Source organism: Oncorhynchus mykiss, chromosome 8 (genome assembly GCF_013265735.2).
Source record: "Oncorhynchus mykiss isolate Arlee chromosome 8, USDA_OmykA_1.1, whole genome shotgun sequence".
In the NCBI taxonomy this organism is placed as follows: domain Eukaryota; kingdom Metazoa; phylum Chordata; class Actinopteri; order Salmoniformes; family Salmonidae; genus Oncorhynchus; species Oncorhynchus mykiss.
In genome coordinates this window covers 66603838-66619850 of record NC_048572.1, presented here as the reverse complement: position 1 = coordinate 66619850, position 16013 = coordinate 66603838, and the positions used below count along the sequence as shown (strand labels likewise).

The following is a 16013-nucleotide window of genomic DNA, read 5'->3' as shown; positions in this document are numbered from 1 at the left end:
AAGTCCAGACCTGAATCCAATCGAGAATCCAACCTCACTGAGCTCGAGCTGTTTTGCAAGGAGGAATGGGAAAACATTTCAGTCTCTCGATGTGCAAAACTGATAGAGACATACCCCAAGCGACTTACAGCTGTAATCGCAGCAAAAGGTGGCGCTACAAAGTATTAACTTAAGGGGGCTGAATAATTTTGCACGCCCAATTTTTCAGTTTTTGATTTGTTAAAAAAGTTTGAAATATCCAATAAACGTTGTTCCACTTCATGATTGTGTCCCACTTGTTGTTGATTCTTCACAAAAAAATACAGTTTTATATCTTTATGTTTGAAGCCTGAAATGTGGCAAAAGGTCGCAAAGTTCAAGGGGGCCGAATACTTTCGCAAGGCACTGTATGTTTGAGGTGTGTCCTTAAAAACTTGAACCAAAGTGCTAATTTCAGGCAGTGCTGATAAGGATTTTTAAGACCAACATAAAGCTGGTTTTAGCCATAATGCAGTTGGTTATGGCATGAATTTTGACCGCGAAAACGCTGCCTATCCAGCCATGTTGCATGGAATAATTAGAGTAGCCTAATGTGCTTTTGGTGTCTGTATACTTCGTATTTAGAAATATAAAAAGCTTTATTAAAATACAAAGTTTGAGAGGAGTAAAACATTGAGTTGACATTCCTTTTTAATTTATGCATTGTAGGCAGACCCACATTATTTTATCCAATGCAGGTCCCGTTTTGGATGTGCGTGAAACCCCCTCCGTGATGTAAGCTACGTGTCCATGCTCATTATAAAACGAGAGATGAGAATCTCTTTGAATACTGGTGAACCTCGTATATTTTCGTTTTGTAATGACCTGGCTAGATCATAAATTAATAATTGTCCAGACAGAGGATTGAGTTACCGAATTCCCGGTTCATTAACCCAACTCAACACAGGCTACTGTTTGGCCGTAGCTCACGCCAAATAAATCAAGGATACCCGTATAAAACAACCGTGACCATCTCTTGTTAAGACCTGACGTAAGAGAGAGAACAATGGCTATTCCCGTGGTTGGCAAGATAGCAGGTTGACTGGCATGTCAGACCCTGCGAACACTGGGTACTGCTAAGTACAACACAACCAATGAACAGCATAACACATAGCACACAGCTGTCTGTGCGGGTCGCTACACAGCCCCCCCCCACCACAAAGTCCCTCTTCCCGGAGGGAACTAACAAAGTCTCTGAAGCAACCCGTAGGTCTCCTTTGCCTGCGTGGCCGTGATGGTCGCAGAGTGTTCAGATGTGAAACAGGGGGCTCAGTCCGTGGCAGGGGGCATCCCCTCTGGGGCCCAGGGGATGAAGGCAGGGACAAGGATGAGGGAACGGGTAATACAGTCTGTGCCTCTGGGGAACCACTCGGTGACACAGGGAGGGAGACTGGGTGAGTGGGCTATCTGGAGCCTTGTCTGCGGCGCCTGGGGGTGGGTGCTTTGGGAATGACATTGCCAGAGAGGGGAATTGTGGGGGTCCCTGCTACCTTGGTCACTGTGGATGGACAAGGCAGCTCCAAACCTGCTGAACATCCCTGTTGCCAGGGCGTCGATGATGGTCTTTGCCGCCTGGACAGGTAGAGCTTAGGCCTTGGGCCATTTTCTGAAATAGTCCATGTCCGTGAGCACCATGCGGGTTCCACTGTCTGTGGTGGGGAACGGCCCAACTACATCCACTCCCACCCTCTCCATGGGAGCCCCAACTGGGAACTGTTGGAGCTGAGCATGAGAACGGCCTAGAGGGTGGCAAAAGCAGTGGCAAAAGTCCTCCACATCCCTCTTGTGCTGCCTCAGTAAAAGCCCTGACGGAGGTGGCGGAGGGTTTTTGTGACCCCAAAGTGTCCAATCCCCACCCCCCATGAGTGCTCTGGAACACAGCCTCCCGCAGTGCTTTTGAAACCACCACCTGCCACCTCTCCTCTCCCGTAGCTGGCTCCTTCCATGCCTGCTGTAGCACATCATCAGCTAGTCTCTCAAACTTTGACCACAACCATTTTGTTGTTAGTGAGAGCGCTGTCACCTCTTCCCACAGTGGCTGCCTCTTCCCTCCGCTGCGCCTCTAAATCAAATCAAATTTTATTTGTAACATACACATGGTTAGCAGATGTTAATGCGAGTGTAGTGAAAAGCTTGTGCTTATAGTTCCAACAATGCAGTAATAACCAATGAGTAATCTAACCTAACAATTCCACAACTACTACCTTATACACACAAGTGTAAAGGGATAAAGAATATATACATAAAGATATATGAATGAGTGATGGTACAGAACGGCATAGGCAAGATGCAGTAGATGGTATAGAGTACAGTATATACATATGAGATGAGTAATGTAGGGTATATAAACATAAAGTGGCATAGTTTAAAGTGGCTAGTGATACATGTATTACATAAAGATGGCAAGATGCAATAGATGATATAGAGTACAGTATATACATATACATATGAGATGAGTAATGTAGGGTATGTGAATATTATATTAAGTGGCATTGTTTAAAGTGGCTAGTGATACATTTTTTACATCAATTTCCATTATTAAAGTGGCTGGAGTTGAGTCAGTATGTTGGCAGTAGCCACTCAATGTTAGTGGTGGCTGTTTAACAGTCTGATGGCCTTGAGATAGAAGCTGTTTTTCAGTCTCTCGGTCCCTGCTTTGATGCACCTGTACTGACCTTTGCCTTCTGGATGATAGCGGGGTGAACAGGCAGTGGCTCGGGTGGTGGTTGTCCTTGATGATCTTTTTGGCCTTCCTGTGACATCGGGTGGTGTAGGTATCCTGGAGGGCAGGTAGTTTGCCCCCGGTGATGCATTGTGCAGACCTCACTACCCTCTGGAGAGCCTTACGGTTGTGGGCGGAGCAGTTGCTGTACCAGGCGGTGATACAGCCCGACAGGATGCTCTCGATTGTGCATCTATAGAAGTTTGTGAGTGCTTTTGGTGACAAGCCGAATTTCGTCAGCCTCCTGAGCTGCTGCGCCTTCTTCACAACGCTGTCTGTGTGGGTGGACCAATTCAGTTTGTCCGTGATGTATACGCCGAGGAACTTGAAACTTACTACCCTTTCCACTACTGTCCAGTCGATGTGAATAGGGGGGTGCTCCCTCTGCTGTTTCCTGAAGTCCACAATCATCTCCTCAGTTTTGTTGACGTTAAGTGTGAGGTTATTTTCCTGACACCACACTCCGAGGGCCCTCACCTCCTCATCATTGTTGGTAATCAAGCCTACCACTGTAGTGTTGTCCGCAAACTTGATGATTGAGTTGAAAGTGTGCATGGCCACGCAGTCGTGGGTGAACAGGGAGTACAGGAGAGGGCTCAGAACACACCCTTGTGGGGCCCCAGTGTTGAGGATCAGTGGAGTGGAGATGTTGTTACCTACCCTCACCACCTGGGGGCGGCCCGTCAGGAAGTCCAGTACCCAGTTGCACAGGGCGGGGTCGAGACCCAGGGTCTCGAGCTTGATGACGAGTTTGGAGGATACTATGGTGTTAAATGCTGAGCTGTAGTCGATAAACAGCATTCTCACATAGGTATTCCTCTTGTACAGATGGGTTAGGGCTGTGTGCAGTGTGGTTGCGATTGCGTCGTCTGTGGACCTATTGGGGCGGTAAGCAAATTGGAGTGGGTCTAGGGTGTTAGGTAGGGTGGAGGTGATATGGTCCTTGACTAGTCTCTCAGAGCACTTCATGATGATGGAAGTGAGTGCTACGGGGCGGTAGTCGTTTAGCTCAGTTATCTTAGCTTTCTTGGGAACAGGAACAATGGTGGCCCTCTTGAAGCATGTTGGAACAGCAGACTGGGATAAGGTTTGATTGAATATGTCCGTAAACACACCAGCCAGCTGGTCTGCACATGCTCTGCACGTGGCTGGGGATGCCGTCTGGGCCTGCAGCCTTGCGAGGGTTAACACGTTTAAATGTTTTACTCACGTCAGCTGCAGTGAAGGAGAGCCTGCAGGTTTTGGTAGCGGGCCGTGTCAGTGGCACTGTATTGTCCTCAAAGCGAGCAAAAAAGTTATTAAGTCTGTCTGGGAGCAAGACATCCTGGTCCGTGACGGTGCTGGTTTTCTTTTTGTAATCCGTGATTGACTGTAGATCCTGCCACATACCTCTTGTGTCTGAGCCGTTGAATTGCGACTCTACTTTGTCTCTATACTGACACTTAGCTTGTTTGATTGGCTTGAGGAGGGAATAGCTGCACTGTTTGTATTCGGGCATGTTTCCAGTCACCTTGCCCTGGTGAAAAGCAGTGGTTCGAGCTTTCAGTTTCGCGCGAATGCTGCAATCAATCCACGGTTTCTGGTTTGGGAATGTTTTAATCATTGCTGAGGGTATAACATCGCCGATGCACTTTCTAATGAACTCGCTCAACGAATCAGCGTATTCGAAACGTTGTTGTTGGACGCAATGCGGAACATATCCCAATCCACGAGATCGAAGCATTCTTGAAGCGTGGAATCAGATTGGTCGGACCAGCGTTGAACAGACCTGAGCGCGGGTGCTTCCTGTTCTAGTTTCTGTCTGTAGGCTGGAAGCAACAAAATGGAGTCGTGGTCAGCTTTTCCGAAAAGAGGGCGGGGGAGGGCCTTATATGCGTTGCGGAAGTTAGAATAACAATGATCCATGGTTTCACCAGCCCTGGTAGCACAATCGACATGCTGATAGAATTTAGGGAGTCTTGTTTTCAGATTAGCCTTGTTAAAATTTCCAGCTACAATGAATGCAGCCTCAGGAAATGTGTTTTCCACAATTCCACTTTTATATGTTTACATATCCTATATTACTCATCTCATATCTATATACTGTATTACATCAATATGGCAAGATGCAGTAGATGGTATACAGAGACATTATATACATATGAGATGAGTAATGTAGGGTATGTAAACATTATAAGAGTAGCATTGTTTAAAGTGGCTAGTGATACATTTATTACATAAATTTTTCCATTATTAAAGTTGCTGGAGTTGAGTCAGTATGTTGGTAGGTGCGGGACACAACCAACGCACAGCATAACACATAACACACACCTGTTTGTGCGGGTCGCTCCAATATGTTAAAAACTCAAGCCCTCCCTTAGGCCTATTATAATGAAGTTCAAGAGCAATGTGTTTTTTATCCTGGCTATTTCATGATATCGTACTTTTTACATTTATTTTTTATGTTGTTGTTTAAAAAAACGTCTTGGTTATTTTTCGTTACATTTTATTACAACCAAAGGAATTATTAGAACGATTCACCTTCCTGGTTTTATGGAGACAACATCCGTGGCGCACTTGCAGTGCAACTTCAGGAGATGCGTGAATGTGATCTGATCTGTAAGATAGTTCTGATTTTATTAATTAAACATAGGCCTATTTTGGAGCAGTATAATGGTGAGCGGATAAACATACTTGATTACACCCTAGATCAGCTAGATGCAGGCAAGAGTGTGTAAGGCAGTATTGAATGTGTCGCTGTCTGTCACCTTGATTACAAAAAAATCTCTACTTGAATTCTCCCATGACCTGACTTAGGTTGTAACAACCTTATGATGGGTACAGGGAAAATTCAAGCATCATGTGGTAGCCTAAACCTATCAATGATACATTGAACTGGGTGAATTAAATATTAATGACAGTCATCCAATATACTGTAATAGAAATAAGGCCATGTTCATAGCAAAAATGATGATCCGGGTTCAAGTTAATGTATTTAGCAAAGATAGGTCTCCATTTTGTTATTTCGTTTCTGTAAGACATTTCATTAACAAACTATAACGGACTATCATTGGAATTGGTGTTGATTCCAAGGCAAAACAAAAAAGACCATAAATACACAACTTGAAGCAACCACATATTTCGCCACGGAGCACGTTCTGATTGGCCAGTGGGGGGCCAAGCCTCGACACACTCATAACTTGTTTATTCATCAAAACCCAACCCTTTCGAGCCAACGCCTTTTGAGCCGAATGGAATCATTGCCAATCTGACCAAGGAGAAGAAAGCTCTCCAGGAATCTCATCAGCAAAAGCTGGATGACCTGCAAAGCGAGAAGGACAAAGTCAACACTCTAACCAAGGCAAAGGCTAAGCTGGAGCAACAAGTTGATGATGTGCGTACTTGACGTTGTATTGTGAGCAAAAAAAATCTAAAAATACGTAATTCATGTAGCCATCAGAAATCGAATGGATTAAACAGTCTTGTGTTTTGTGATGATGTTTGTCAGCTTGAATGTTCTCTGGAGCAAGAGAAGAAGGTCTGTATGGATCTTGAAAGAGCCAAGAGGAAGCTGGAGGGAGACTTTAAGTTGACCCAGGAGAGCCTAATAGACCTGGAGAATGATAAACAACAGCAAGAGACACGTCTTAAGAAGTAAGTGAATTGTATTTTCTATTTATTTATTTAATTCAAGCCTTTATTTGGAGGTAAAATGTTAATTCACTATTAACTATTAACTATCCACAGTAAAGAATTTGAAGTCAGCCAGCTTAACAATAAAATAGAAGATGAACAAGCAGGTAGCATTCAGCTTCAGAAGAAACGGAAGGAGCTTCAAGTAATTGATCATGTGTAATTGAATGTCTAACCATGGTATTTAATGAAAATACACATTATTTCGACTTAAAAGAAGAAAAATATTCAAACCTCCTAACAATCTTTCAATCTATTTCCCCATGCTAGGCTCAAATAGAGGAGCTGGAGGAAGCGCTGGAGGCAGAAAGAGCTGCCCAAGCTGTGGAGAAGCAAAGCGCAGACTTGGCTAGAGAGCTGGAGGAGATCAGTGAGAGGCTGGAGGAGGCTGATGGAGACACATCTGTCCAGATTGAGATGAACAAGAAGAGAGATAATGAGTTCCTGAAGCACCGCAGAGACCTTGAAGAGGCCACTCTGTAGCACGAGGCTACAGCTGCAACACTCAAGAAGAAACAAGCTGACAGTGTGGGCGACCTAGGGAAGCAGGTAGACAACTTGCAGAGGGTGAAGCAGAAACTGGATAAGGAGCAGAGTGAGCTCAGGCTAGAGCTTGATGATGTGGTCTACAACATGGAACATATTGTGAAGTCTGAGGTATGGCTCCATTTCATGATCTGGTCTTTTAGTTTCTCATCAAATGTAATGCATGATGGATTATTTAAAACTCACATTTGTCTTTATATCATGCTCTTCATTTCAGACCCATTTAGAGAAGGCATGCAGGACCTGAGAAAATCAGAGTATGAGGAGGGCATGCACAGCATCAATGACTTCAGCATGTGTAAAGCTAGGCTGAAAACAGAGAATGGTAAGTTTCTTATCTCTTATGATAAATAATCACCAATATTAGTCAATTATTCCTTCCTCCACACTGATCAAGCCAGTGAAATTGTTCTTAACAATTTCGTAATTTACTTCACTAGGACAGCTTTCCAGTCAGCTTATGGAAAAGGACTCCCTTGTATCTCAGCTGAGTAGAGTGAAGCTGTTCTACACTCAGCAGATTGAGGACATCAAAAGACAACAGGAGGAGACAAAGGTGAGAGATAAATATGTTCATCTGAAACTACACTACCGTTCAAAAGTTTGGGGTCACTTAGAAATGTCCTAGTTTTTGAAAGAAAAGCTATTTTTTTGTCCATTAAAATAACATCAAATTGATCAGAAATTCAGTGTACAGTAGACATTGTTAATGTTGTAAATTACCTTTGTAGCTGTAAACGGCAGATTTTTTATGGGATATCTACAAAGGCGTACAGAGGCCCATTATCAGCAACCACCACTCCTTTGTTCCAATGGCACGTTGTGTTACCTAATCCAAGTTCATCATTTAAAAGGCTAATTGATCATTAGAAAACCCTTTTGTAATTATGTTAGTACAGCTGAAAACTGTTGTTCTGATTAAAGAAGCAATAAAACTGGCCTTTAGACCAGTTGAGTATCTGGAGCATCAGCCTTTGTGGGTTCGATTGCAGGCTTAAAATGGGCCAAAACAAAGAACTTAACAAGTCCAATACAGCAAATGAAAGATAAACATCTTGTTAATCTACCCATCGTGTCCGATTTCAAAAATGCTTTACAGCTAAAGCACAACACATGTTAGGTCAGAGTCAAGTCACAAAAACATTTTCCAGCCAAAGATAGGAGTCACAAAAAGCAGAAATATAGATTAAATGAATCACTAACCTTTGATGATCTTCATCAGATGACACTCATAGGACATCATGTTACACAATACATGTATGTTTTGTTCCATAATGTGCATATTTATATCAAAAATCTCAGTTTACATTGGCGCCTTACGTGCAGTAATGTTTTGATTCCAAAACATCTGGTGATTTTGCAGAAATACTCATAATAAACATTGATAAAAGATGCAAGTGTTATTCACAGAATTAAAGATAGACTTAACCTCTATTCAACCGCTGTGTCAGATTTTGAAAAAACTTTACGGAAAAAGCAGAACGGCGCTCAGAACCCAAAACAGCCAGAGGAATATCCGCCATTTTGGTGTCAACAGAAGCTATAAAAAACACTAAATATGCACTTACCTTTGATGACCTTCATCAGAAGGCACTCCCAGAAGGCACTCCATAAAGTTCCATAAAGCCCATCATTTAGCCACTTGTTGTTAGCGTGTTCCCAGCCCAGGAATCCATCTTCATGAGGCGCGAGCACTTCCTCCAGACAAAAACTCGAAAAGTTCCGTTACAGTCTGTAGAAACAAGCCAAATGATGTATGCAATCAATCTTTAGGATGTTTTTAACATAAATCATCAATAAGGTTCCAACTGGAGAATTTCATTGTCTGAAGAAAAGCATTGGAACGAGAGCAAACTCTGTCGGGAGCGCGCGTCATGAGACAGAGGCTCTCTGTCAGACCACTCACTCAAAGAGCTATTATGAGCCCCTCCTTTATAGTAGAATCCTCAAACCAGTTTCTAAAGACGGTGACATCTAGTGGAAGCCCTAGGAAGTGCATCCTCATGCATATCTCACTGGGATTTCAATAGGCACTGTTTTGAAAATCGATTTCTCACTTCCTGTTTGGATTCTTTCTCATGTTTTTGCCTGCCACTTGAGTTCTGTTATACTCACAGACATCATTCAAACAGTTTTAGAAACTTCAGAGTGTTTTCTATCCAATACCAATAATAATATGCATATATTAGCCTCTGGGACAGAGTAGGAGGCAGTTCAGTCTGGGTACGCTATTCATCCAAAAGTGAAAATGCTGCCCCCTATCCCAAATTAAGGCAGAGTGCCGGAGCAGGATTGAAGCCCTTAGGCTGTCAAAGAAGGAAGGAGACCTCAGTGAGATGGAAATCCAGCTCAGCCAATCCAACAGGCAGGCATCAGAGGCCCAGAATAATCTGAAGAGCGTTCATGCCCATCTGAAGGTAAATCCGGGGTAGAACATATTGGATTATTTAAGGTCTATATTTGGTAATAAGCAATTGACTTAATTCATTGTCTTGTCTTCTAGGATTCCGAACTCCAGTTGGATGACTCTTTTTGTTCCAATATTGGTCTGAAGGAGAACATTGCCATTGTAGAGGACATAAAAATTTGACACAGGCAGAGCTGGAGGAGGTGTCATGGTAACAACTATATAAAAAAAGATTACCTGGTAGGTGAGTTCCTTGATACACCGCTCAAATTTAGGAATTCATTTGATTGTATCAACATCCTTCTTCTGCTCCGCCTCAACCTCATTCCAAATCAAATCAAATCAAATGTATTTGTCAAATACACATGGTTAGCAGATGTCAATGCGAGTGTAGCGAAATGCTTGTGCTTCTAGTTCCGACAATGCAGTAATAACCAACGAGTAATCTAACCTAACAATTCCAAAACTACTACCTTATACTGTACACACAAGTGTAAAGGGATAAAGAATATGTACATAAAGATGTGAATGAGTGATGGTACAGAACGGCATAGGCAAGATGCAGTAGATGGTATCGAGTACAGTATATACATATGAGATAAGTAATGTAGGGTATGTAAACAAAGTGGCATAGTTTAAAGTGTCTAGTGATACATGTATTACATAAAGATGCAGTAGATGATATAGAGTACAGTATATACATATACATATGAGATGAATAATGTAGGGTATGTAAACATTATATTAAGTAGCATTGTTGAAAGTGGCTAGTGATATATTTTACATAAATTTCCATCAATTCCCATTATTAAAGTGGCTGGAGTTGAGTCAGTGTGTTGGTAGCAGCCACTCAATGTGGTGGCAGAGACAGCAAGGGCGGTTCGTTGCTCCAGAGCCTTTCCGTTCACCTTCCCACTCCTGGGCCAGACTACACTCAATCATATGACCCACTGAAGAGATGAGTCTTCAGTAAAGACTTAAAGGTTGAGACCGAGTTTGCGTCTCTGACATGGGTAGGCAGACCGTTCCATAAAAATGGAGCTCTATAGGAGAAAGCCCTGCCTCCAGCTGTTTGCTTAGAAATTCTAGGGACAATTAGGAGGCCTGCGTCTTGTGACCGTAGCGTACGTGTAGGTATGTACGGCAGGACCAAATCAGAGAGATAGGTAGGAGCAAGCCCATGTAATGCTTTGTAGGTTAGCAGTAAAACCTTGAAATCAGCCCTTGCTTTGACAGGAAGCCAGTGTAGAGAGGCTAGCACTGGAGTAATATGATCAAATGTTTTGGTTCTAGTCAGGATTCTAGCAGCCGTATTTAGCACTAACTGAAGTTTATTTAGTGCTTTATCCGGGTAGCCGGAAAGAAGAGCATTGCGGTAGTCTAACCTAGAAGTGACAAAAGCATGGATTAATTTTTCTGCATCATTTTTGGACAGAAAGTTTCTGATTTTTGCAATGTTACGTAGATGGAAAAAAGCTGTCCTTGAAATGGTCTTGATATGTTCTTCAAAAGAGAGATCAGGGTCCAGAGTAACGCCGAGGTCCTTCACAGTTTTATTTGAGACGACTGTACAACCATCAAGATTAATATTCAGATTCAACAGAAGAACTCTTTGTTTCTTGGGACCTAGAACAAGCATCTCTGTTTTGTCCGAGTTTTGCCATCCACTTCCTTATCTCTGAAACACAGGCTTCTAGCGAGGGCAATTTTGGGGCTTCACCATGTTTCATTGAAATGTACAGCTGTGTGTCATCCGCATAGCAGTGAAAGTTAACATTATGTTTTCGAATGACATCCCCAAGAGGTAAAATATATAGTGAAAACAATAGTGGTCCTAAAACGGAACCTTGAGGAACACTGAAATTTACAGTTGATTTGTCAGAGAACAAACCATTCACAGAGACAAACTGATATCTTTCCGACAGATAAGATCTAAACCAGGCCAGAACTTGTCCGTGTAGACCAATTTGGGTTTCCAATCTCTCCAAAAGAATGTGGTGATCGATGGTATCAAAAGCAGCACTAAGGTCTAGGAGCACGAGGACAGATGCAGAGCCTCGGTCTGATGCCATTAAAAGGTAATTTACCACCTTCACAAGTGCAGTCTCAGTGCTATGATGGGGTCTAAAACCAGACTGAAGCATTTCGTATACATTGTTTGTCTTCAGGAAGGCAGTGAGTTGCTGCGCAACAGCTTTTTCTAAAATGTTTGAGAGGAATGGAAGATTCGATATAGGCCGATAGTTTTTAATATTTTTTGGGTCAAGGTTTGGCTTTTTCAAGAGAGGCTTTATTACTGCCACTTTTAGTGAGTTTGGTACACATCCGGTGGGTAGAGAGACGTTTATTATGTTCAACATAGGAGGGCCAAGCACAGGAAGCAGCTCTTTCAGTAGTTTAGTTGGAATAGGGTCCAGTATGCAGCTTGAAGGTTTAGAGGCCATGATTATTTTCATCATTGTGTCAAGAGATATAGTGCTAAAACACTTGAGTGTCTCTCTTGATCCTAGGTCCTGGCAGAGTTGTGCAGACTCAGGACAACTGAGCTTTGAAGGAATACGCAGATTTAAAGAGGAGTCCGTAATTTGCTTTCTAATGATCATTATCTTTTCCTCAAAGAAGTTCATGAATTTATGTCTTTGTGAGACGCGGTGTGGGTGAATGGATGATCTCCGCATGTGTAGTTCCCACCGTAAAGCATAGCGGAGGAGGTGTTATGGTGCTTTCCTGGTGACACTGTGACATTCCTGGTGACATTTAGAATTCAAGGTACACTTAACCAGCATGGCTACCATAGCATTCTGCAGCAATACGGGTTTGGGTTTAGTGGGACTATCATTTATTTTTGAACCAGACAATGACCCAACACACCTCCAGGATGTGAACGGGCTATTTTGCTAAGAAGGAGAGGGATGTAGTGCTGCATTAGATGACCTGGCCTCCACAATCCCTCAACCTCAACCAAATTTAAATGGTTATGCTTTTAGTTTTCAGAAAGAGGAAGTGTTTGTTCATAAACTAGTTTGTAAACAAAGAAAATGTCTTATTGCTATGGCAGGTTTATTATACTTAGTTACTTATTTAATAAATATATATTTTGTTACATAAGTAACTAAGTATAATATACAATGGTGTGTGTAATCAGTAATCAGTAGTGTAAGTGAGTGTTTTGCATGCATAAATGTGATAATGCAGGGTGTTGAAAGATGCTAAAGCAAACAACCAAAAAACCACCAAGAAACACAACACAATTCAAAAAAGTGTCTGCATGGAGAGAGTCTCCTCTATGAATGGGGAAGTGGTGTATTTATCCTGGGACACACCGGGCCCAGGTGTTTCCCACGTAGCTGACCACCCTCCCAACTACGCCTACCGGCATCCTAATGAGGAAACAAGAACAAGAGAATACGGCAGACAGAGTGGGAGGGTCGTCACATTGTCCATTTGGAAGACCCATTTGCGACCAATGATTAACTTCCTGACTGATATCTTGAGTTGTTGCTTCAATATATTCACATAATTTTCCTGCTTCATGATGCCATCTATTTTGTGAAGGGCACCAGTCCCTCTTGCAGCAAAGCACCCCACAACATGATGCTGTTACCCCCGTGTTTCACGGTTGGGATGGTATTCTTCGGCTTGCAAGCCTCCCCCTTTTTCCTCATAACATAACAATGGTCATTATGGCCAAACAGTTCTATTTTTCTTTCATCAGATCAGAGGACATTTCTCCAAAAAATACGATCTTTGTCCCCATGTGCAGTTGCAAACCGTAGCCTTGCTCTTTAATGGCGGTTTTGGAGCAGTGGCTTCTTCCTTGCTGAGCGGCCTTCCAGGTGATGGCAATATAGGACTTGTTTTACTGTGGATATAAATACTTTTGTACCTGTTTCCTCCAGAACCAGACTTATGGAGGTCTACAATTTGATTCCTGAGGTCTTGGATGATTTATTTTGTTTTTCCCATGATGTCAAGCAAAGAGGCACTGAGTTTGAAGGTAGGCCTTTACATACATCCACAGGTACACCTCCAATTGGCTCAAATTATGTCAATTAGCCTATCATAAGGTTCTAACGCCATGATATCATTTTCAGGAATTTTCCAAGCTGTTTAAAGGCATAGTCAACTTAGTGTATGTAAACTTCTGACCCACTGGAATTGTGATACAATGAATTATAAGTACAATAATCTGTCTGAAACAATTGTTGGAAAGATTACTTGTGTCATGCACAAAGTAGATGACCTAACCGACTTGCCAAAACTGTAGTTTGTCAACAAGAAATTCATGGAATTGTTGAAAAACTAGTCTTAATGACTCCAACTTAAGTGTATGTAAACTTCCGACTTCAACTGTATCTCTGAATGTGTACATTTCTCAATTATGGGGTTTGCATCTAATTCTTGTATAAAATTAATGAGTAAAGATGAAACTATTTTTGAAATGATGTAATGTGATGTTAAACCCCTTTAACTAAGTCATTGGCCCGCCCCCGTGAGCACAGACATGATCTGGCATCATGGAACCGCCTTTTCTATTATTACGAATAAACCCCCCTCCTGAGGAAATCCTCTTCAGACCACGCATACCTCGGTGTAAGCTGAGGTGGCACAGGTTTGAGTACCAAGACCAGAAAACCATACCACATGGAGCATTGGCCACATGGCTGGAAATGGTTAAACTCTGAGACTATCGATACCTACAGAATAAGATAAAATCTTAGATACTAATTACTAGTCTGCAGCTAGAAATTATGTAAAGCTGGGATGCGAATACCGACAACTGCCGAAACATCTATTCTATGAGAACATTTCTGAATGGTACTCTGATGTAACCACTCTAATCATGAACTCTCCAGCAGACAAACTGGATTCCAACAGAGAAGACAACAATTACCTACACCGTAAATATGTACTTGCAATTGTTCTCGAATAAGCGACCGTTCATGTGCGAAGGATTAGCATTTCACTGCGTAATGAATCCATATTGTCTTTCCCGCTCTTTCTCAGTCCACACCCCCTTCCCTTTGTCCACCAAGCCATCATATCGGTTTAGCCCACTAGGGAGTCTTCCCTATCATTGTTAGTAACCAATATCTACTGTTTGTTTGTTTGTTTATGCATGTCTGTGATTAGTTAGTTAGTTAGTAAATAAATGATTTAGCCAATTGGTGTATGGATGATTTAAAGTAAAGGCTGGGTTCGTGCAGATAACAATTTACGACGTTCAGATCAGACTGACGTGAGGTAAAGAGTAATTCATTAACTTCTTGGATATAGGGGGCGCTATTTAAATTTTTGGATGAAAAACGTTCCCGTTTTAAACAAGATATTTTGTCACGAAAAGATGCTCGACTATGCATATAATTGACAGCTTTGGAAAGAAAACACTCTGACGTTTCCAAAACTGCAAAGATATTGTCTGTGAGTGCCACAGAACTGATGTTACAGGCGAAACCCAGATAAAAATCCAATCAGGAAGTGACTCATTTTTTGAAACCGCCTCATGCCAATGACTCCTTATATGGCTGTGAAGGAGCTAGGAGCTAGCTTACGTTTTCCACGTTTTCCCCAAGGTGTCTGCAACATTATGACGTCTTTTTAGGCATTTCCATTGGAGAATGGCTGTAAGAGACCATATAGGGCGAGTGGACGCATGGTGTCTCCGGGAGAAAACCTTGCGTAAAATACTGAGGTAGCCATTTTTCCAATAGTTTCTTATGAGAACCAACTGCCTCCACGGATATATTATCGAATACATATGTTGAGGATGGATCCTAAACACCGTTTGCCGTGTTTCTGTCGATATTATGGAGCAAATTTTGAAAAAAGTTTGCCGTTATAGTTTAAGTATTTTCGGTCGATTTCTTAGCCAAGCAGGATGAACAAATGTGACGTTTTTCGCCTACAAAAATATTATTTTTGGAAAAAAGGAACATTTGCTATCTAACTGGGAGTCTCCTGAGTGAAAGCATCTGAAGTTCTTCAAAGGTAAATTATTTAATTTGGTTGCTTTTCTTATTTTTGTGAAAATTTTGCCTGCTGCCAGCACAGCCTAGCATAGCATTATGCCATGCTAAACGTACACAAATGCTTGTCTAGCATTGGCTGTAACGCATATTTTGAAAATCTGAGATGACAGTGTTGTTAACAAAAGGCTAAGCTTGTGTTTGAATATATTTATTTCATTTCATTTGCGATTTTCATGAATAGGAAACGTTGCGTTATGGTAATGCGCTTGAGGCTATGATTACGCTCCCGGATACGGGATTGCTCGTCGCTAGAGGTTAATAGAAGACTAATTGATCAGATATTAAAATATATTAAGAGGTATATTCGGAAAAGTACAACTTTGTAATCTGAAGATTTTCCGTGGTGCCCCGACTTCCTAGTTAATTAAATTTACATGATTAGTTGAATCAACTAATAATAATTACAGAGAATTGATTTGCTAAAATAACAGTCTGCACCTTTAATGATGCCAAAGCTACGACACTACTAAAGCTTGACCAGTGCTTACCAATGTCTTCTCTCCCTGATGTATTTCGCTATTCTCTAATTCTTTCCCATCACAGAAAGAGCATGATGAAGAGTTAAGCTCTCAGATGGATCTCTGAAACATTCTGCTTTGGTGCACTCCAGGTAATTTTG

The 16013-nt window shown here is 41.9% G+C and overlaps 1 pseudogene; it reads left to right on the top strand.

The window, feature by feature from the left end:
* The first annotated feature begins 1252 nt into the window (after nucleotides 1-1252).
* On the top strand, nucleotides 1253-9548 carry LOC118965631 (annotated as a pseudogene).
* Nucleotides 9549-16013: the final 6465 nt, after the last annotated feature.